At 34.8% G+C, this 25,227-nt stretch overlaps 2 long non-coding RNA genes across 3 annotated transcripts in view; both read right to left on the reverse strand.

Moving 5' to 3' along the window:
- LOC309667210 overlaps nt 1-25,227 on the reverse strand; it is a 1,070,074-nt gene that overhangs the window by 985,841 nt on the left and 59,006 nt on the right. The gene's annotated exons all lie outside the window — the stretch shown is intronic.
- LOC309667202 lies at nt 9,290-24,314 on the reverse strand. 2 transcript variants are annotated; one of them, XR_014267615.1, is made up of 4 exons: nt 23,124-24,314; nt 17,301-18,236; nt 9,989-13,365; nt 9,290-9,666 (listed from the first exon to the last, which is right to left on the reverse strand). It is a non-coding gene; the product is annotated as an uncharacterized lncRNA (long non-coding RNA). The 2 variants fall into 2 exon arrangements; XR_014267616.1 differs by having other exon boundaries at nt 9,290-13,365.

Genomic DNA, 25,227 nt, shown 5'->3' on the forward strand with positions numbered 1-25,227 from the left:
CTAAACTATTTCTCCTTCTTCACCCACTTCTCACATCTAAATTTTAAAATGCCTAAGTCCTTGATCATAAATGGTTAGTGGAATATACCTATTAAAGGAAGACTCTTTATCCAGTTTTATGGTCTAAAGTTCATTCTATCCTTTATCAGCTGCTCTCATATATGTCTATCATATCATCAAGTGACTTCCAGACATTCTATTTGGCTACAGTCTAGTTCAAGGTACAATAAGTGTTATTTTTCTTTGTAATGATTCAAAGTATTCTAATCAGTACCATTAAAGTTCTATTGGCCAACATAATATTATTACAGATTATAGCTAAACTATTACCTGAATATTAATACCTGAATTTAAATACATTTAATTTTATCAATTAAAAATTAAAAGTCATTCATCAAACACTGTTTACTGTATGCTTCACCTGAAAAATTTTCTTTGCCTTAGGTTTAAAACCTATTTTTAAGGAGTTCAAGAAGTCAAAAAGAAAGCAAAAAAGAAGTAAATTTTTTATTTATTTTTAATTATTGGAATGAACATCATTGATGTGAATTTTTGAGAGCTTATATGTCAGGTGTCATTATGTCAGATGTCAGGTGTCATTATACCATTTATTAAAAACTAAATGTCACAGTATGCCTTATCCCAAACTTTAATTCTTCACTGTCAATCACACTTATCCACTAAATCTGCTTGCACTCCATCCATCACACCTCTCTTTTAGTTCTTATTATTTTATATCACATAGCTGACTGTCTTTTGTTCTCTCTCACCCAATTTTTAATGCCTTTCCTCCATCTCTGGTTTACCTCTACCATATTCTCTATCAATCTCATGGGTCATAGCTCATGGAGTTGCAGACTGTAGCTGCTCCTAAACACTCTCTAAGTAAAAATCTCATATCCATCATGTTCAGTTTTTGTGAAACATAAGTTACGTGTGGGAGAAATCAAGGCCTACATGAAGAATCTGATTTCAGCCTAACATTGGACAATGTACTGCAGGTGCTTACCCATGCTTAGAGCAGGGTTTTTTTTTCTTCCTGGAAGTTCAGATTAGGATTTTAGAATGTTAGCAATGACACTGTTGTTTTCATTAAAACCTTCATCCAACAGTTGGAGAAACAAAGATTGATTAACTGACTTACTCAAGTTCACTCTGCTAGTCAATGACAGATTTTGAACAGATGGGGACCTTGGGCTCCCCATGTCCTTCCCTTTCTGCTTCACCAGAGGGATTTGATACTATAATAATATTATGAAATTTGGTTTAAGTAGGGTTTAACAGTTATGGGTAGGAAATATTTCTTGTATAAATACTCATTTGGATTTGTGAAAAATTATGATTACAAATCCACCCTCACAAAAGATGAGATGGTAATAACAAATAGCCAGAGGCACAAATAGGTCAATTTAGCCAAGAACGCATATCTCATTAATATTTTTATGAAGCAGATAATGTCCAATTTATACAAAGGCATACCTCGTTTTGTTGCTCTTTGCAGATATTGCGTTTTTATATATTGAAGGTTTCTGGCAACTATGTGTCAAACAAGGCTACTGGCATCACTTTCCATTAGCATTTGCTCATTTTTTGTCTCTGGGTCACATTTTGGTAATTCTCACAATATTTCAAACTTTTCATTATTATTATATTTGTTATGGTAATCTGTGATCAGTGATCTTTAATGTTACTATCGCAAAAAGATTGACTTGCTGAAGGCTCAGATGATGGTTAGCATTTTTTAGCAATAAAGTATTTTTTAATTAAGGTGTATACATTGTCTTTTTATATATAATACTATTTCACACTTAATAGATTGCAATATAGTGTAAACATAACTTTTATATGCACTGGGATAAATCTGTGTGACTTGCTTTATGGCGATATTCACTATATTGCAGTGATCTGGAAGCAAACCCACAATATCTTTGAGGTATGCCTATATTTTATTGCTATTTGCCTAGGTTGCTTTCATAAGAGAGTTACAAAATCAGATCAGAATTATTAGTGTCATTTTACAGAATGGTTTAAAATAAAGGCAAACATACACTGAAAGCAAAGAACAGGGAAATGGACATTTTGAGTGGAAGTGCTGACAGAATGCTCTCTCAAAACCTACCTAAAAATGTTGAGCTGTGAAGCTACAGGAAAGGATATTTATTTTTGCAACTGCAGTGAGAGTCATGCAATTTCTGCCAAGGATTTGTAAACATTCCTGTGGGTGGTCTATAACCAAAATTTGTTCCCTTAGCATTTCCCATACCCTAGCATCTGGCCGCTTAACCACTGTTAAAGATACTACCATGTACACGTGACTGCTAACAATTTTGAAAACTTGATGAAATGGAAATTGTCATGTGCAAATAAAATTAAGAAAAGTGATACCATACAATATAGAAAACCTAAACTGATGAATAAAAAGAAGAAAAAAAGAGAGAGAGATAAGAGACAAAGTCAGGGAGAGATGCAGAGAAAGAGAGAGGGAGAAAGAGAAGGGAACTAGTTTAGAAGACATAAGACTCAGTTCTACTATGATTTATCTTGAATTATAGGCAAATGCTTTATACAATATATTGTATATATCTCTCTCGTAGAACAGGTAAAACAAATTCTTGACTATATCACAGAAATGTTATAAGAACTAAAGAAATAAGTCTCTTAATGTGGAAAAAATAAGGCTTTGAGGAAATATAAGTATTATCAAAATTCCTAAAAAACCTGAAAAGGCTAGTAAAAAAAAAAAGCAGAGGTTTTTGTAGATAAATAAACAATATAGATGAAAGGAATAGAAGCCAGCTCACAATTTTTCTATTAAAAAATTGAGATTTTACTAAATCTAAAACCCACTATTAGAGTTTAGCAATTTACCTGTAGAAGATGATTATGATTTTGATTTTGATACCAGTTTTGATAGGATAAAAATTTAAACAAAAAATACAGATCAGTCAACTGAGATAACCTCAATTTATAAAATATATGTCTACAATTTATTTTTCCAAAGAAGAATTTATGAAGAGGAGGGGGCAAAAACAGAGGGATTGAAGATCTATGTCATATAAAGCTATGTTGTGAAAGCTGCTTAATCCCACCAGACAGCATGAAGAGAAAAAATGTTGACACAATCCTAACAAACATCAGCTGACATCACCGGTGAGATGTTCCCTATTCTGGCAAGAGGATCTTCTATGAAACTGAATGTTACTTTAAACACTAGAACCTCAAAACCTAAGTCATAACTGGTGGCATACTCTTTAATGACGTTCACTTTTACTCCATCCTTAAACAGGATCATATACACAAAAACATATAGATACACAAACACACACACATATACACACTCATCGCCAGATACCTGTGCTTTCTAAGGAGACTTAGATATAAGTGTCTATATGCCATTGAGTCTGATGGCATGGTGGTGGTCCTACCTGTTGTCTCCTCATTACGGGCTTTCCTCCCCTCTGTGTGTCTTCTCATTGACCTCAAGCCAGCCTTTACCCTCCACTGCTGATGCACAAGGTTTTAATCACCCAGATGCTGCCACTTCTGCTACCATCACTTCTAATCTCTACTGCTCTTCTCAGCTCTTCTTCCCTTTTTATTTTTGATCTTTTATGTCTCTGGCTGCTCCCCCTTTTTATTGGATTTTTATTGAAAAGACTTTAGAGACCTCTTTGCAGAAGCCTTTCTCTTCTGACCCTTCCTACAATCCATGTACCAAGAAAGCATAAATATCTTGTTATATAGATATATCTAGTACTAGAACATATATCTCACTATAATTGCTTGTATTTTGTATATGTATACCTTGTGTTAAAAATTATAATTATATATAATTACATTTATACTATTATATATAATATATTATAATGTATAATTTTTATTGTAATACTTTATATATAATTATATATTTATATCTACTTGTAGTGTGTATATGCATGTGTGTACATATGTGCATGTATACATATACACATACACATATACATACATGTCCCTATAGTAGTTCCTCACTTATTTGTGAGTTCTTTAAGGAAAAGACTAAATTTCATCCAATTATTTAGGCACATGCTGAGCAATCAATAATTTAAAGGATGAATAGATGATGGGCACTGGTCTGTTTTTTCTCTTTTTGATATAAAACAAAGAACTCACAGTGAGGCAGGTATCATATTTAAAACTTTGGCTTGACATATGTGTTTAATTACTTCTTTCTGCTAAAGAGTTCTTTCTTTTCAGTCAAAAATACTCCCTCTGTTACTTTGGTCATTTTCCTTCTTAGTTTTTAAAAAATTATTCTGAGAATTTGGAAGTCTAGAAGTGGTTCATAGATAACCCAGGCATTACTCTAGAAAAAAAAAGTATACAAGCACATTATATAGATTATATAAAGCTATATAACACATTGAATAGTTAAACATATGAAGTTTAATGTACTTTTCTGCCCTAGGAGTACATGGGATGTCTTTAAGGATAAGTAGTCACTTTGAAGTAATTGTGGTAAAAGGCTACCAGTTATTCTAACAATTGTTATTCTAACAAGAATGACTCACCTCCATTTTTAAAAGAAAAAACGTCATTAAGAAATCAAGTGTTCACTGGAAGGAGATTATTTATCATAAATTAAATTGATTTCAGGCATTTAGCTTCCTCAAGCTTAGACCTTTTTTTTCTGTTATCTTATTGACAGAGTTGAGACTGATAGCTGGTCAAGGAAACCCCATCAGGTCAACACTTTGTAAAGAGAATTAATGGTCATGCCGATATAATAATCTCACTAAGTGCTTTAGTTCAACAATGAGAACCTAAGCTTAGGCAACCCCAGGCCGGTCTTTCCAGGTGCCACAACTCAATAAGCCCTGAATGACGATAGAACCACCCAATAAAGTCATGTGAAAGGTCAATCTATAAAATTTTGTCCCCATGTACTCTGGAGCTTTCAGATTTGTATCAAACTTTGATATAGGAACTTGAAACAGACCTTCTGGATTGATACTCTTGAGGAAGGAGATACAACTATCTGTTCCTTGAGAAGCAAGCCACTGCTGGTTTCCAGAAATTAGTCAGAGTACTTTATTTAATGATTGCAAAATAATTATTGATGTTATCAAATATAATAGACTAATTTAATATTTTCTTGTAGTTCACATCACATGGATATTTGTGATGCAATCTCAGATCTACTTTCCTACCTTTGTCATCCACTCAGGAGCTTCAGTAGGCAAAACAATTCAGAATAAGTGATTGTTCTATATATTTTTTTAAATGGTGCTTTCATTTCAGGGAACAGAAGCTCTTATGCTAGAACTGTGGTAAATATCAATATCTATTAAATTTAGTAAAATAAAAATCTACCTAAAGTGCCACGAAGTATTTGGAGTGCCTCTCTTACTCGAAAAGAACACTTCTACAATTTGAAAGGAAGGAATCATTATAGTATCACATATAGTATCACATTTCTGAAAAACAAAAGATGCTGGCTTTCACATTTAAAATATTGTATTGGTGGTTTATGGGGTGTGTAGGAAAACCAGGAGTTACTGATGTAGGACCCACTCACTTCTTTGATAGATAAATTTCATGCAGCTGTAACAGAATGTTTAAATAAGTTATTTTTGAATGAGGTCTTTTATGTCCCATGCAATTCAGTGCCTCAGGCTGTGAGCTCCTATAACTTGGGTTGAAGGATGTCTAGTTTCTGCTGAAACAAAAGTATGAGATGAATTGTGTCAAGAGAAACCCTAGTTTATGTGCTGTGCCCTGGCTTACTCACAGAGGTTTCTTTGTAAAATACCCTTAGGGTGCAGGCAAGGAGCAGATTCTAGTACTTCTCTGGTCAATTTCAAGCAAACAAATGAAAATGAAATAAAATGGCAGTAATACACTCTTAGGAACAAAGGGAAGCTTGATCTTTCTGTCAGATTCTTTAACTTTTTCCAACTGTGTTTAGTGTTCTTCCTTTATTATTTGTTGATTTAGAAGCAAAGCTTTTTTTGCACTTATCTACTGGCTGTACAAAAATTAAATCTCCAAGATAATAGCATCCAACTAGTATGCTCCAATTTCTAAAGCATTCCTTTTCAATGTATTTGCTTCTAAATTTCACCTCCTCAGTGAGATCCTCCTGAACATACAACTCTCTTATTTCCTATCCCCTTTCCCTGCTTTATCTTTCTCTAAAGGCTTTATAATGGTCTAATGTACTGTAAACTTTACCAACTTGCTTTTTGGATTGCCTGTCTCCCCTTCACACTAGATCATAAACTCTGTGAGAGAAGAACTTTGTGTCGGTTTTGATCACTGCTAAATCCCCAGAGGCTTAAACATTGCCTGGCACATACCTTACCAGCCTTGGTTTAGGGTTTTAAGAACTGGAATTCATGGGATAAATAAGAGAGGTGGAAAAGCAGGTTGAAAATACAACAGGGACGGTATGTGGGATCTTTATAGAATGTTTCTTCACTGATTGGGGTGGATGATTGACCCAAGGGAATTTTTTGAAATATTCAATGCTTATTTTTTAATACCATCCTTTCTACCTCTTTTCTAAGTTCCTGTTTTTTCTCTCTCCAGGTGCCCAATACTCTTTCCTGCCTTACTGCCCCATATAACCCTCGTACTTCTACTTCAGAAAGGTGTGTAAAAAGTCTTCCTTCCTTTAAAATATAAAGTGCCCCATGACTCTAATTACTTCAGTTTTGATTCCTCCCCACATCTTTCCCAAAACTCTCATTCCCTTTGAGCTCAGAACAGATAAATTGTAGAGCCGTAAGTTTAAACAAATTCATTTTTAACCTCTTAGACTCTCCAGGTTCTATCTGCCTGTTTATTTGTTTTTCTTGTTAAATCAAACTTCAAGTATTTTCATACTTGGTTTATTAGCTTCAAATAATTTCCTAAGATTGTGCAGCATACAATTTCTTTTTTCTTTTTCCTTCCTAATCTCCACCCTTGTCCCCATCCCTGCTCATAAATACTTCAAAACCCTATGTGTTTTGAGGATATCCTGTTATCACCACAGATTAATTGTAATATTATCTTGCACTTGAATGTGGATCCATTTGAATACATTATCCTATAAATATAATATTTAAAGAGTTAAAATTTTTTATATTATCCTTACTGTGTATAGAATATGGCCAGTGGCAGCTGTAGGGTACCTATTTTTGATGTTTCAAAATGTCCCTTTCAATAAAATGCTTCCTAGAAGGCAGAAGTAGACTCTGGGAAATACAAGTGATCTAAAGAGCTAAATAATCATCACAAGCAGTGATCAGCAAAATGGAATCATCTCTCCCCCACATACACATATGTTCAGACTGAGATAAACATGCACATACTTCAGTTACAAGCAAAACTTTCTTGAGAGACAAGTGGCAGGGAGCACTGAAGCTGAAAGCAATGTGACAACACAGTGGCACACAATAGTGAGAAACAACTCAACCCTGTAATTAATTTCTATCATTAAAGTCCCATTAATATCACTTAGGTGGATGGCTCTGACAGGATGGGAATATTACCTAGAGACAGATTTCCTACTTCAAAGGTTATAGTACTGTTTGCATATGTAATTTAGAATAAATTATAAAAAGGTGAAAAATATGGAAGGCATTATGTATAACCCGAGATTAACTTAACAGAGCATAAATGTATGTGCTTGACATTGGCTGTGGTAAATATAAAGCTTGACACATTTTTCCCCTCTAAAAAGAAATGCAGAGGTTCAGTTCCCAAAATTGGATTCAGAAAACAATGTATATTTAGGATTAATTTATACAAAATCCTAGTACTTTTTATTTGCTGTCTATAATGGTTAATACTAATGAAGTAAACAAAATTGCCTCAAACTGGAGTCATTATTAAAGAAAACAGAAAGGAAGGAGAAAGGGGATTAGATGTAACCAATTACTTTTAGGCACAGTTGATTAAATGGATATAGAATAAACAACATGGAAAAAAACTCCCTTTGCAGCTATACCAGTATGGCCAAAGAAAGCAAAATTTTAGAATAGTGATCGTCATGAAAAAAGTTATTTGAAAAGCTGTAAAAATTTCTCTTAGGCTCAAAATAAAGTTTCTTTCATTCTAACCAAAGTCTGGCAAGTGATTTATTTGGAAAACTATTCTGAACTCCCCCAACTGAGAAACAACACATCATAGAATCCTCCCTGTCTAAGATAGATTATCGCATAAGGTTTATTGTATCTTTAAAGCATAGACACATCACTTAAAATGACTTCTAATCCTCAAACTAGGTACTCATTTCACTCCCTTTCTTTGAAAATCTGAGTAGATTCCAAATAATGAAATAAGGATAATTCAACACTATTCTGTGAGATATGACAGGCTTTGGAATTAAAATTACATACAATTTGAACTTAAATTAGTATATGAAATAAATCAAACTTTTGAAATCCTTTCTCAGACTAAATCGGTGTAAGCAACAAAATGACCCTTTGTTGTATATTTCTGACTTTCAAAATTTTCACCTTGACAAAATATAACTTAAACATGCTTCAGGCATATATGTGAATAACATAGTGACATTTCCCTTCAGCATTAAAAAAAAAAAAAAGTTTAAACGTGATAAGGTGAGCTGCTTGTGGAAAAGAAACTCGTTATTTCTTCTTAACTTTGCCTCAGAGACAACATCTTCATTTTACTAACTCTCAATTTTTAAATTTTTTTTTAAATTATCTCATTGTAAGACTCAAAATCAGTTGAGGGTAAGATGACGGAATTCAAATATCATACTCTCTGCAGGCAGGTAAAGTTCAGAGTTCAGATTCTACATATGTACCAGATGTGGCAACACTGTTTATTTGTTAATTCATTTAACGAATATTTTTGAGAGTCTAAAGTACACCAGATATTGTGCCAGACAACATGGTAGGCACTAGGAATACAGAAATGAATATGACAGAAATGTAGCTTATCCATAGTCATGAGTAAGGAGAGAGCTTGCAATGTTGTAAGAACAGATAAAAGTCCAAGGGGACAGACGCAAAGGTGAACTTCCACAAATGGTGCACAAAGGAAAGAGAGCATGAGGTGATTTGGGAGATGTAAGTCAAGCCTGTTTATACAGTACTTCTTGATAAGCTATAGTAACTAGTTAATGTTTTATTCTAAATGGGATGGAAGCCATTGAAAAATATTAATTAGAAATATTGTAGTTGATAGATTTTCCATATATGATTGTTTATCTACTTCAGAAATAGTTGTTTCGAACTAATACTCATAACTAATGTACACATAATTAAGGGACAAAAAGTAGATGAAACGCTACAATAAAAATATGGAGAGTTATACTAAGAAAACTTAAATATCGTACTGGGCATAGAAAAATTATATAATGCTATTTAAATAGAGTGGTTTGAACATATTCTAAGATTAGGTTTGCTTTCCATCCTTCTAGGTGATAAAATTTATTATAAATGTGTCAATAACGAAGTAAATATAGTGACTACTGCATCACCACCGTCATGACCATTGCAGAAATTTTCATAGTGTTATAGGCTCTAGCTATCCACTTACAACTACAGAAGATAATATGTTACATAATAATTAATAGCCAAGAGCTCCTGCCTTTTTTTCCCTCTAGTTGAGGAAACTGAAGCTCAGAAAAGTATAGCCAGGACTTCCCTGGTGGCGCAGCAGTTAAGAATCCACCTGCCAGGGCTTCCCTGGTGGCGCAGTGGTTGAGAATCTGCCTGCCAATGCAGGGGACACGGGTTCGAGCCCCGGTCTGGGAAGATCCCACATGCCGCGGAGCAACTACGCCCGTGAGCCACAATTACTGAGCCTGCGCGTCTGGAGCCTGTGCTCCGCAACGAGAGAGGCCACGATAATGAGAGGCCCGCGCACCGTGATGAAGAGTGGCCCCCACTTGCCGCAACTAGAGAAAGCCCTAGCACAGAAACAAAGACCCAACACAGCCATAAATAAATAAATAAATAATTTAAAAAAAAAAAAAAAAAAAAAAAGAATCCACCTGCCAATGCAGGGGACACAGGTTCGACCCCTGGTCTGGGAAGATCCCACATGCCACGGAGCAACTAAACCCGTGTGCCACAACTACTGAAGCCCACATGCCACAACTACTGAAGCCTGCGCGCCTAGAGCCCATGCTCTGCAACAAAAAGAAGCCACTGCAATGAGAAGCCCGTGCACCGCAATGAAGAGTAGCCCCTGCTCGCCACAACTAGAGAAAGCCCGCGCACATCAACGAAGACCCAACACAGCCAAAAAAAATTACTTAATTTTTTAAAAATACAGCCACTTCACCTTGTCAAATTTCACCCTGAAGTCAGTGGCTAGAGAGATGATAATACAGGTCTTTCACCAAATAGCTCTTAAAATTATGACTTAGAAAAGTTTTTAGGAGAATGGTAAAATTTAATTTGGTTAGTTTGGTTTATGTCTAGTTTTTGTTCGTTTACTTGTTTTTTATTCTTCAAACATTTTGGAGGCTTTTGTGTTTTATGGGGGGTTGATTTTGATTGTTGGTTTAAATACAACATTATGTTAGTTATAGGTGTACAATACAGTGGTTCAACATTTATATACAGTATGAATTGATCACCACAAGTCTAGTAACCATCTGTCACCATACAAAGTTATTACAATATTGACTATATTCCCTATTCTGTATATCTCCATGACATTTATTTTATAACTGGAAGTCTGTACCTCTTAATCCCCTTCACCTATTTCCTTCAACTCTCACTCCTTTCTCCTCTGGTGACTACCAGTTGTTCTCTGTATCTATGAGTCTGCTTCTCATTTGTTTATTCATTTGTTTTGTTTTTTAGATTCCACATATAAGTGAACTCATACAGTATTTGTCTTTCTCTGTCTGACTTACTTCACTTAACATAATGACCTCTAGGTCTATGCATGTTGTCACAAATGTCAAGATTTCACTGTTTTGTTTTGTTTTTTTATGTGGACCAATTTTGAAGTCTTTACTGAATGTGTTACAATATTGCTTCTGTTTTATGTTTTGGTTTTTTGGCCACGAGGCATGTGGGACCAGGGATCCAACCCATACCCCCTGCATTGGAAGGTGAAGTCTTAACCACTGCACCACCAGGGAAGTCCCAAGATTTCATTGTTTTTTATGTCTGAGTAATATTATATTGTATATATATGCTACATCTTCTTTACTCATTCATCCATCCATAGACACAGTTTACTTCCATATCTTGGTTATTGTAAATAATGCTGCAATCAACACAGGGGTGTAGATATGTTTTCAAATTAGTGTTTTCATTTCCTTCAGATAAATACTCAGAAATGGAATTGCTAGATTCTATGGTAGTTTTGTTTTTTAATTTTTGAGGAAGCTCCATAATGTTTTCCATAGTGGCTATACGAATTTGCATTCCCCAAAACAGGACACAGGGGTTCCCTTTTCTCCACATCCTTACAACACTTGTTATTTCTTGTCTTTTTGATGACAGCCATTGTGATAGGTGTGAGGCGATAGATCATTGTGGCTTTGATTTGCATTTCCCTACTGATTAGTGAGTTTGAGCACCTTTTCATGTGTCCACTTGCCATATGTATGTCTTCTTTGGGAAAATGTCTATTCAGGTCCTCTGCCCATTTTTTTTTTAATTTATTTATTTTTTATTTATTTATTTTTGGCTGTGTTGGGTCTTTGTTGCTGTACGCGGGCTTTCTCTAGTTGCGGTGAGCGGGGGCTACTCTTCGTTCTGGTGCGTGGGCTTCTCATTGCGATGGCTTCTCTTGTTGCAGAGCACGGGCTCTAGGCGCGCAGGCTTCAGTAGTTGTGGCATGCGGGCTCAGTAGTTGCAGTTTGCGGGCTCTAGAACACAGGCTCAATAGTTGTGGCGCATGGGCTTAGTTGCTCCACGGCATGTGGGATCTTCCCAGACTAGGGATCGAACCCGTGTGCCCTGCACTGGCAGGCAGATTCTTAACCACTGCGCCACCAGGGAAGTCCCCTCTGTCCATTTTTTTAATCAGATTGTTTATTTGTTTTTGACATTGAGTTAGTTGAATTCTTTTGTTTGTTGGGAGTTTTTTGATTACGGATTCAATTTCACTACCAGTGATCAGTATGTTCAGATTTTCGATGTCTTCCTGATTCAGTTTTAGAAGATTATGTTTCTAAGAATTTATCTATTTCTTCTAGCTTGTTCAATTTGTTGGCACATAATTTTTGTAGTAACCTCATGATATTTTGTATTTCTGTGGTGTTAGTTGTAACTTCTCCTCTTTTGTTTCTGATTTTATTTATTCGGGCCCTCTCTTTCTTTCTTGATGAGTCTGGATAAAAGATTATCTATTTTATCTTTTCAAAGAACTAGCTCTTTATTTTATTGATCCTTTCTGCTGTTTTTTAATCTCTAGTTCATTTATCTCTGATCTTTGTTATTTTTTTCCTTCTACTAACTTTGGGTTTTGTTTGTTTGCCTTTGCTCTGGGACTCAAAGCGAGTGGGCTTGTACATGAGCCTTTCATGAGCAGAGTCTTGGTTTCCCACAGACACCCAGCTCTTCTGAATATGAGTCCCACTGCTTTTCAAAGCCAGACACTGTGGGGCTCATTCTCCCAGTACAGGTCTCCAGGGCTGGGAGTCCGATGTGGAGCTCAGACCCTTCACTCCTCTACAGTTGTGATATCCCTCCTGCTTGTGGGTTGCTGCAGTGGGGATGCGGGTTCTGATTAGACCATGTCTCTGCCCCTCCTACCCATCTTGATGTGGTCTTTTCTTTATATTCTTAGTTGTAGAAAATCAGTTCTGTGAGTCTTCAGGCCATTCTCAGAGACAGTTGTTCTATGTGTAGCTGTAGTTTTGGTGTGTCCGTGGGAGGAGGATCTTCCTATTCTGCCATCTTGATACAGAACTCCCCTCAAATGATTTTTGGATATGTGTGTATGTGTGGTGTGATTCATTGGGGATGGAAGGACACTTACCACATATCCACATTTTTCTTAAAACTATTATGCAAGCAGCTAAACATCACCAACATTTACTGAGTTCTTATTAGTATCAGGAAATGGTTATGCCATCCATTAGAATTTCCATGCCAAACAACCGTGAGTTATCTTGACAGCTCTCCCTTCTTTACACTGAACATTTAATCAAGTAGAAGATTCTGTGAATTCTACCTACTAAATATGTCTCCAGTCCAATGATTTTTCAATACTGTCACTGTCACCATTCTAGATCAAGCCTCCATCTTTTGGTCTACACTGCTGTACTAGCTTTCCGTATCTTCTTTTAATCCTTCCAATCACACTCAGCACAGCAACCAACTTAATCTTAACGTATTTCTCTACTTAAATGCTTCAATGGCTATCTTGCCTAAAGAAAAGAACCAACATCCTTAATATGAGCTGCAAGACCCTACAGAGTCTCTCAGTTTCCTTTTCTGCAGCTCTCCTCATTGCTTGCTGTGTTAGTCACTCTGTTTTTGTTTCGTTTTTTTTGTTTGTTTTACTTTTTTTATATTTTCTTCAAGCTCCACCTTGGAGGTCCAATTTTAAGGTCTGCACCATCACAATTCCCTTTCCCCAGAATATTCTACATCTCTATCTTCCATTAGTAAAATTCTCCTCATCCAGAGTCATCTTATATTCACTTAAATAGATAATCTTATATAGTAGGAAGTATCCTAAGAATGAGCTTCCTGAGTTGGCAGGGTACCCTTTCACTTCCCCATTCTAACACTTACTGCAATAGTAAATTAAATGATTATTTATGTATGTATTTGTTTATGACCACATATTGTCTCCTCTTCTAGTTTGAAAGCCTCAGGAGTGTGGGAACCCTATCTGCTAAAATCATGATTTCAGATTTTTAGCCTTCAGAACTGTGAGACAGTAATCTATTGATTAAGCCACCTAGTTTGTGGTACTTTGTTATAGCAGCTCTAGAAAACTAATAAAAATTGAATCAATAAAAATAAGAGAAAAACACAAATAAGACTAAGAAAAAGAAAACAAGCTATTATAGGAGTAGAGTATACATTATAATTCTATGTTAATAAATTTGGTGATTAGAAATGGACCATATTCTGTAAAAAAGTAGATATCCAAATTTCTTTAGAAATAGACAATTAAAGTACAATTAATTACAAAGAATTCTTAGTGATATTGAAAAATGTCAATGATATATTATGCTGAGTAAAAGGTAGCAGGATAAATAAGTATATTCAGAGTAATAAGAAAAATAGAAATATACTGTAGAGAAAATACACCAAAATACTAGCAATTTTTATATAAAGGATTATCTATAAGTAAATGTGTTATGTTATTTATTCTGTACACCTTCCTATATTCCTTACTTTGTTTAAATATTACTTTTAGTGCCAACAACATAGTCTATATGACAACATATATGAATATATATAACATATGAATATTTTTATTAATAACATGATTAGAAAGATAAGTTCTCTTTCTATGAGCCTTACATAAAATGCATAAACTCTTTTTATTTTATTTTATTTTATTTTATTTTATTTTTTTTTTTAACATCTTTACTGAAGTATAATTGCCTTACAATGGTGTGTTAGCTTCTGCTTTATAACAAAGTGAATCAGTTATACACATACAATATGTTCCCATATCTCTTCCCTCTTGCATCTCCCTCCCTCCCACCCTCCCCATCCCACCCCTCTAGGTGGTCACAAAGCACCAAGCTGATCTCCCTGTGCTATGTGGCTGCTTCCCACTAGCTAGCTATTTTACATTTGGTAGTGTATATATGTCCATGACACTCTCTTACCCTGTCACATCTCACCCCACCCCCTCCCCACATCCTCAAGTCCATTCTCTAGTAGGTCTGTGTCTTTATTCCCATCTTGCCACTAGGTTCTTCATGGCTTTTTTTTTTTTTTCCCCTTAGATTCCGTATATATGTGTTAGCATACTGTATTTGTTTTTCTCTTTCTGACTTACTTCACTCTGTATGACTGACTCTAACTCCATCCACCTCATTACAAATACCTCCATTTCATTTCTTTTTATGGCTGAGTAATATTCCATTGTATATATGTGCCACATCTTCTTTAGCCATTCATCTGTCGATGGACATTTAGGTTGCTTCCATGTCCTGGCTATTGTAAATAGAGCTGCAATGAACATTTTGGTACATGACTCTTTTTGAACTATGGTTTTCTCAGGGTATATGCCCAGTAGTGGGATTGCTGGGTCGTATGGTAGTTTTATTTGTAGTTTTTTAAGGAACCTCCATACTGTTCTCCATAGTGGCTGTATCAATTTACATTCCCACCAACAGTGCAAGAGTGTTCCCTTTCCTCCACACCCTCTCCAGCATTTATTGTTTCTAGATTTTTTGATGATGGCCATTCTGACCGGTGTGAGATGATATCTCATTGTAGTTTTGATTTGCATTTCTCTAATGATTAATGATGTTGAGCATTCTTTCATGTGTCTGTAGGCCATCTGTATATCTTCTATAAACTCTTTTTAAAAGCAGTTACCAAAATATTTTAAAGTTGCCATTTCTTTTTGACAATGACAAAGGTAAGTTCATCCTACTATAGTTTAGGTACAAATATTTTATTAGATTCAAACTCCAGGGGGTCTATTATTATAAGTATTTCTGTTATTATTTGACTTTTTAGGCAAATTAAAGGAAGAACTTAGTGAATATTTTTAAAACAGTTTGAAAAAACATTCCTGTAATATTTTTAAACATTACCATGAAAAAGAATATTCAAACTTTTTTCCCAGCTTCATGTATAAAACAGTTATACTGCATGAAGACCAGAAAATACATAGGATAAGAAAAAAGAAAAATCTGCCTTCCTCCAGTATTCAAACTGAGAAGAATACAAGAAGGAAATGATGACCTTAAAGAATGAAAATAAATTGGATTTCTGAAAGCCTTTAGTTTTAATAATCTACAATGTTATTAGTACTAGGGAAAATTAAAATACAAACTTTATTTTGTCAATGCAACGTTATTTTAATTAGCTTTCTTTATTTTGAGATAATGAACATTAAAATCACATTTTCAGGATTTTGTGAAGACTAGAAGTTTGACCAGAAGCAGAGTTTTGTTCAGTGAATTACTTCCATCATCTTAACTTATTTGATTCCTATAAGAATCAATTTATTAACAAGGTAGATACCATAAAATAATACTTACATTCTGACCCCAGAATGTATTTATTACGTTTTTTCTATTGCTTCTGAACTTTCTGGATGAGATTAATATTCTAATAGAAATTTACTATTGCCTTTATAATTCTGGATAATAAAAACCAAACAATGTCTTTTCTCCAAGGAGAGTAGCTACATATTAAAACAAAAACATGACTATAAAATTTTATGTTAAAATATTTGTACATTATAGATACATTGTATATATACACCATACATCAATATTGTATATACATAGTAATATTGTATATATATAGTAACATTCCATTGTGTGTGTGTGTATATATAATTCATCCATGAGAAAGAAGAAATCTGCTATTTCCAATAACATGAATGGACTTTGAGGGCATTATGTTAAGTGAAATAAGTCAAACAGAGAAAGACAAATACTGTATGATATCACCTATATGTGAAACTCTAAAAAAGTCAAACTTATAGAAATAGAGAGTAGAACGGTGATTACCAGTGTGGAGGGGCTATAAGGGAATTAGAGAGATGTTGGTCAGGGGGCACTAATTTCCAATTAAGAGATGAATAAGTTCTGGGGATCTAATGCACAAGCATTATGACTATAATTAACATTACTGAATTATATATTTGAAAATTGTTAAAAGAGTAGATCTTAAATGTTCTCATCACAAAAAGGAAATGGTAATAATGTGGTATAATGGAAGTGTTAGTACTACAGCGGTAATCATATTGCAATATGTCAATGTATCAGATCAACAAAGTCTATACCTTAAACTTAACACAGTGATTTATTTCAGTTGTGTCTCAATAAACCTGGAAATAAAATGGTTAACTAGAGGGAGAGTGAAGGTGCAGGATAAGGAATAAAAATAAAAGTCTTTTTTCAAAAATAGATAGATAAATAAATAAAATTAAAAATTTAAAGTATGAAAGAAGGACTGAGACAGGCTTACTAAAATCATGCAGTTCAAAAGTAGGAAGACTTCATGTAGACCAATGCTCTGCTAAAATAGGAACTTAGTCTGAAATATTCTCAAAAATGTTTCCCCAACCTCAATGAGGAGATGGGAAGTTATGGACTTACAGGTGGCATGTGATGTCTCTCAGGTTACAGGGTCCAATTAACAGATCACTCCTCTTTACAGGCTTCTTATTGGAATTCTAATGACCTTACAAAAAGACCTCTCCAAAATGTGAACAAGACCTATTAATATAATTGCAACAGTGCCATGCCAAAGCATAACGGAACCAGAAGAAAAAAAAAAAGGAATACTGATATGTTCTTTATTTAAAATTTTGATATTTTGTTCATCATTAGTGTTTTATATTTTTTAAAATATTGCATTGAAATATTCATCTAGATTATTGATTGTTTGGCATCACCTTAAATTTTGCACCTAAGGTAAGTACCTCACTCACCTCACCTAGTCCCGGCTCTCAGTTATAATTTCTGTTGTGTTTCTGGTGAGTATTATTTAACAAATGAATCCATAACATGCTTTTGTTTGTTGTTTCTTTTTACAAAGAGAAAACAATCATGCCTGTAGAAACAGAATTAATTTCAAAAGATGTATATAATTCAAATAAGTTCAGATATTCTACATACAATGCAAGGAGTGTAATTTACCAGGTGTTAGTGGTTGATGGAATTTTGCCAAACTTGAGAGGGGAGCAAAGCAGTGCTGACTGAACTACTTTTGAGCTTCTTTACCCCTTGATTATTACAAGCCTCAGCTTCATATTCTTTGGGGAAATGGATCAGGAAGAAGCCAAGATCTCTTCATATGAAGCTATGTTATATCCCAGAACTCAGAAGAAATCCAGGGGTAAGCAGTAGAACTGGCCTAATCCTCTAAAACCAGATGTTTTAAAATCTCTAAAACAGTTATAGTTGCCAAATTGCTTTGTGTTTAATTTTTAGGTTCTTAAAACTTTGGTGATGAAGAACATTGTCTTACTCTGTGGTTGACAAATGCTGGCCACTTCATGACAACTTTATTAGGTTGTTATAAAAAGTTAAAGACAGGACAATATTATATGAATATAGAGAGAAACAAGTATAGACACATTCAAATATCACTTAACATTTCTTATAAAAGACTTGCCTTGAAGAACGGATAAGTGACCTGGAAGATAAAATAGTGGAAATAACTACTGCAGAGCAGAATAAAGAAAAAAGAATGAAAAGAACTGAGGACAGTCTCAGAGACCTCTGGGACAACATTAAATGCACCAACATTCGAATTATAGGGGTCCCAGAAGAAGAAGAAAAAAGAAGGGGACTGAGAAAATATTTGAAGAGATTATACTTGAAAACTTCCCTAATATGGGAAAGGAAATAGTTAATCAAGTCCTGGAAGCACAGAGAGTCCCATACAGGATAAATCCAAGGAGAAACACACCAAGAAACATATTAATCAAACTATCAAAAATTAAATATAAAGAAAACATATTAAAAGAAGCAAGGGAAAAACAACAAATAACACACAAGGGAATCCCCATAAGGTTAACAGCTGATCTTTCAGCAGAAACTCTGCAAGCCAGAAGGGAGTGGCAGGATATACTTAAAGTGATGAAGGAGAAAAACCTACAACCAAGATTACTCTACCCAGCAAGGATCTCATTCAGATTTGATGGAGAAATTAAAACCTTTACAGACAAGCAAAAGCTGAGAGAGTTCAGCACCACCAAACCAGCTTTACAAAAAATGCTATAGGAACTTCTCTAGGCAAGAAACACAAGAGAAGGAAAACACCTACAATAACAAACCCAAAACATTTAAGAAAATGGGAATAGGAACATACATATCGATAATTACCTTGAATGTAAATGGATTAAATGCTCCCACCAAAAGACACAGACTAGCTGAATGGATACAAAAACAAGACCCATATATATGCTGTCTACAAGAGACCCACTTCAGACCTAGAGACACATACAGACTGAAAGTGAGGGGATGGAAATAGATATTCCATGCAAACGGAAATCAAAAGAAAGCTGGAGTAGCAATTCTCGTATCAGACAAAATAGACTTTAAAATAAAGACTATTACAAGAGACAAAGAAGGACACTATATAATGATCGAGGGATCGATCCAAGAAGAAGGTATAACAATTGTAAATATTTATGCACCCAACATAGGAGCACTTCAATACATAAGGCAAATACTAACAGCCATAAAAGGGGAAATCGACAGTAACACAATCATAGTAGGGGACTTTAACACCCCACTTTCACCAATGGACAGATCATCCAAAATGAAAATAAATAAGGAAACACAAGCTTTAAATGATACATTAAACAAGATGGACTTAATAGATATTTATAGGACAATCCACCCAAAAACAACAGAATACACATTTTTTTCAAGTGCTCATGGAACATTCTCCAGGATAGATCATATCTTGGGTCACAAATCAAGCCTTGGTAAAGTTAAGAAAATTGAAATTGTATCAAGTATCTTTTCCGACCACAACGCTATGAGACTAGATATGAATTACAGGAAAAGATCTGTAAAAAATACAAACACATGGAGGCTACACAATACACTACTTAACAAACGAAGTGATCACTGAAGAAATCAAAGGGGAAATCAAAAAATACCTAGAAACAAATGACAATGGAGACACGACGACCCAAAACCTATGGGATGGAGAAAAAGCAGTTCTAAGAGGGAAGTTTATAGCAATACAAGCCTACATCAAGAAACAGGAAACATCTTGAATAAACAACCTAACCTTGCACCTAAAGCAATTAGAGAAAGAAGAACAAAAAAACCCCAAATCTAGCAGAAGGAAAGAAATCATAAAGATCAGATCAGAAATAAATGAAAAAGAAATGAAGGAAACAATAGCAAAGGTCAACAGAAATAAAAGCTGGTTCTTTGAGAAGATAAACAAAATTGATAAACCATTAGCCAGACTCATCAAGAGAAAAAGGGAGAAGACTCAAATCAATAGAATTAGAAATGAAAAAGGAGAAGTAACCACTGACACTGCAGAAATACAAACGATCATGAGCGATTACTACAAGCAACTCTATGCCAATAAAATGGACAACCTGGAAGAAATGGACAGATTCTTAGAAATGCACAACCTGCCGAGACTGAACCAGGAAGAAACAGAAAATATGAACAGACCAATCATAAGCACTGAAATTGAAACCATGATTAAAACTCTTCCAACAAACAAAAGCCCAGGACCAGATGGCGTCACAGGCGAATTCTATCAAACATTTAGAGAAGAGCTAACACCTATCCTTCTCAAACTCTTCCAAAATACTGCAGAGGGAGGAACACTCCCAAACTCATTCTACGAGGCCACCATCACCCTGATACCAAAACCAGACAAAGATGTCACAAAGAAAGAAAATTACAGGCCAATATCACTGATGAACACAGATGCAAAAACCCTCAACAAAATACTAGCAAACAGAATCCAACAGCACATTAAAAGGATCATACACCATGATCAAGTGGGGTTTATTCCAGGAATGCAAGGATTCTTCAATATACGCAAATCAATCAACGTGATACACCATATTAACAAATTGAAGGAGAAAAACCATATGATCATCTCAATAGATTCAGAGAAAACTTTCGACAAAATTCAACACCCATTTATGATAAAAGCTCTGCAGAAAGTAGGCATAGAGGGAACTTTCCTCAACATAATAAAGGCCATATATGACAAACCCACAGCCAACATTGTCCTCAATGGTGAAAAACTGAAACCATTTCCACTAAGATCAGGAACAAGACAAGGTTGCCCACTCTCACCACTATTATTCAACATAGTTTTGGAATTGTTAGCCACAGCAATCAGAGAAGAAAAAGAAATAAAAGGAATCCAAATCGGAAAAGAAGAAGTAAAGCTGTCACTGTTTGCAGATGACATGATACTATACATAGAGAATCCTAAAGATGCTACCAGAAAATTACTAGAGCTAATCAATGAATTTGGTAAAGTAGCAGGATACAAAATTAATGCACAGAAATCTCTTGCATTCCTATACACTAATGATGAAAAACCTGAAAGTGAAATTAAGAAAACACTCCTGTTTACCATTGCAACAAAAAAAATAAAATATCTAGGAATAAACCTACCTAAGGAGACAAAAGACCTGTATGCAGAAAATTATAAGACATTGATGAAAGAAATCAAAGATGATACAAATAGATGGAGAGATATACCATGTTCTTGGATTGGAAGATTCAACATTGTGGAAATGACTCTACTACCCAAAGCAATCTACAGATTCAATGCAATCCCTATCAAACTACCACTGGCATTTTTCACAGAACTAGAACAAAAAATTTCACAATTTGTATGGAAACACAAAAGACCCCGAATAGCCAAAGCAATCTTGAGAACGAAAAATGGATCTGGAGGAATCAGGCTCCCTGACTTCAGACTATATTACAAAGCTACAGTAATCAAGATAGTTTGGTACTGGCACAAAAACAGAAACATAGATCAATGGAACAGGATAGAAAGCCCAGAGATAAACCCACACACATATGGTCACCTTATCTTTGATAAAGGAGGCAAGCATATACAGTGGAGAAAATACAGCCTCTTCAATAAGTGGTGCTGGGAAAACTGGACAGGTACATGTAAAAGTATGAAATTAGAACACTCCCTGACACCATACACAAAAATAAACTCAAAATGGATTAAAGACCTAAGTGTAAGGCTGGACACTATCAAACTCTTAGAGGAAAACATAGGCAGAACACTCTATGACATAAATCACAGCAAGATCCTTTTTGACCCAGCTCCTAGAGAAATGGAAATAAAAACAAAAATAAACAAATGGGACCTAATGAAACTTAAAAGCTTTTGCACAGCAAAGGAAACCATAAACAAGACCCAAAGACAACCCTCAGAATGGGAGAAAATATTTGCAAATGAAGCAACTGACAAAGGATTAATCTCCAAAATATACAAGCAGCTCATGCAGCTCAATAACAAAAAAACAAACAACCCAATCCAAAAATGGGCAGAAGACCTAAATAGACATTTCTCCAAAGAAGATATACAGATTGCCAACAAACACATGAAAGAATGCTCAACATCATTAATCATTAGAGAAATGCAAATCAAAACTACAATGAGATATCATCTCACAACGGTCAGAATGGCCATCATCAAAAAATCTACAAACAATAAATGCTGGAGAGGGTGTGGAGGAAAGGGAACACTCTTGCACTGTTGGTGGGAATGTAAATTGATACAGCCACTATGGAGAACAGTATGGAGGTTCCTTAAAAAACTAAAAATAGAACTACCATACAACCCAGAAATCCCACTACTGGGCATATACCCTGAGAAAACCATAATTCAAAAAGAGTCATGTACCAAAATGTTCATTGCAGCTCTACTTACAATAGCCAGGACATGGAAGCAACCTAAGTGTCCATGATTGGATGAATGGATAAAGAAGATGTGGCACATATATACAATGGAATATTACTCAGCCATAAAAAGAAATGAAATGGAGGTATTTGTAGTGAGGTGGATGGAGTTAGAGTCTGTCATACAGAGTGAAGTAAGTCAGAACGAAAAAAACAAATACAGTATGCTAACACATATATATGGAATCTAAGGGGAAAAAAAAAAAGTCATGAAGAACCTAGTGGCAAGACGGGAATAAAGACACAGACCTACTAGAGAATGGACTTGAGGATATGGGGAGGGGGAGGGGTAAGATGTGACAGGGTGAGAGAGTGGCATGGACATATATACACTACCAAATGTAAAACAGATAGCTAGTGGGAAGCAGCCGCATAGCACAGGGAGATCAGCTCGGTGCTTTGTGACCACCTAGAGGGGTGGGATAGGGAGGGTGGGAGGGAGGGAGATGCAAGAGGGAAGAGATATGGGAACATATCTATATGTGTAACTGATTCACTTTGTTATAAAGCAGAAACTAACACACCATTGTAAAGCAATTATACTCCAATAAAGATGTTTAAAAAAAAAAAGACTTGCCTTAAGTAGGTAATTATACCCTTTCTACATTTTGTTTTTAGCATATTTCTCTTATGAAATTATGGTAAGAGTGCGTGGTAGTTTTCTTTTAATATATTTATTTGGCAAAATAAATACTTGGTAACCTTATATTGGCTACCCTATTTAACAAAAATATTCATTGACCCATGAAAGCAAAAATGAAGTACGACTTCTCACCAAATACAGGGTGTAGCAACCCTGACAACTGGTTACTCTTCCTCCACAAACTCATAATAAGAACAACAGTAACATTTATTGCATTCTTATTCTGTGACAGGTACCAGGCTAAGCTACTTTCCACTAGTATTTTTTTTTCATGTTAGAGTATGATATTTATTAAATTTCATCATTTATGATCACTCTCCTAACCAAATTAACCCTAACACAAACTTTGACATTTAGAAACACAGATAGCATACTGATTTTTCAACTATTTTGCTTACATGTACTTTTCAATTGTCATGTAGTGCTCATAATTAGGAGATACTATACATTAACCCTCTCATATTACGCTTATTAAGAACCAAATTCAGGGGTAGAAAAATGCCGACATAAATTCATTCTCCAAAACTCCAAGCCCATGAATGTATTGTCACTGTTCTTTCTAATCATATACTTATGGTACATTCTTCAGTAAAATGTATAACTGTAGTCACATGACAACAGTTATGATGAGGCAATATTATTTCAAGAAAGAAATACAACAAATGAAACTATAAATTGAAGAGAAGCTATCGGGGCATATAAAAATCATTTGAGAACACCACACAAACTTCAGTGTTTTCCACTTTCCAGTTGGAAAGAACATGCGCAAAGTTTTCTTAAGACAGTTGTCAGGTGTGCATGAAAAATTGGCTTTCATGTCATGTATGTTGAGAGGAGATCAATGCCATTGAGGAAAAAGAACTGTGTTCATTATCTTTTGGGTCTGTCTATATCATCTATAGCTGAGAGAAGTTTTTATCTTGCTTTCTTATCCACTAGTATTTTATTTAATCCTCACCACAGCCATGACATAGACATTATAAAGACAAAACCCTATGAGCCTGCCCCTAGCTCTCATTCACATGATTCATACTGTGGCAGCTCTCTGACTCCAGAGCCATAACATTTAAATCCTATAGTTGTTTTCTCCACACTCAGAACATTTCACTCCTTCCATGGTTGTTCGGTTCTAATCACTACAGAGGATTTCAAAGTGAGCCCTGGTCCCCCAAACTCTCACCACAAGGTGAGAAAGTTGTCAGCTAAGTTGTAAAGCATAAAGAGATTGCTAAAGACTTGGCATGCTGAGATCTCAATCCCTGATAAAGGAAAAGTCCTGACTCTAAAAATTTGAAACCAGTTGTAAACTAAAACTAACTAGAGCTGCATCAAAGTCCAAACTCAAATCAAATTTCTATTAGATCAATTCAGCTCCCCACACTAACAGCCTGACCAAAGACGGAACATAGCTTTTACTAGCCGTAAATATTTATTTCAGTCTCTATTTTACACACAATGTCCAGTATATAATGAAAAAGTACATGACTCACAAATAAGTATAAAAATGTGATTTACAGTAAATAGAGGAAACACAACTGAAATAGACACTGAGATGGTCCCAGGTGCAACAGTTATCAGATAGAGATTTTATTTAATGTTTTGTAATTTATTTTTCTTTCTCCTCTGATATGAATTATTTGTGGATTATAATATACATTAAATGAAAAGTAGAATAAAAATCAGAAAATATCAAATATCTAGAAGCAAATCTAACCAAAGATGTGTGTTTAAAAATTTTAAATATTGAAAATAATAATTAATGAAAATATAAATAGATATTACATGCTAATAGGTTGTAAGACTCAATAATGTTAACAAGTACATTTTCCCAAAATTGATCTTCAGATTCAATGCAATACCAGCAGAATTCTAGAGACTTTTTGTTTGAAATGGACAAATTCACTCTAAAATTTGTATGGAAATTCAAAGTATCTAGAATTGTCAAAACAATTTTGAAAAAGATGAACAAATTTGGAGGACTTTCTATATGTGATTACAAGGCTTACTGTAAAGCTATAGTATTTAAGACAATGTGGTA

Source organism: Balaenoptera physalus (genome assembly GCF_965194825.1).
Source record: "Balaenoptera physalus genome assembly, chromosome: 9".
In the NCBI taxonomy this organism is placed as follows: Eukaryota; Metazoa; Chordata; class Mammalia; order Artiodactyla; family Balaenopteridae; genus Balaenoptera; species Balaenoptera physalus.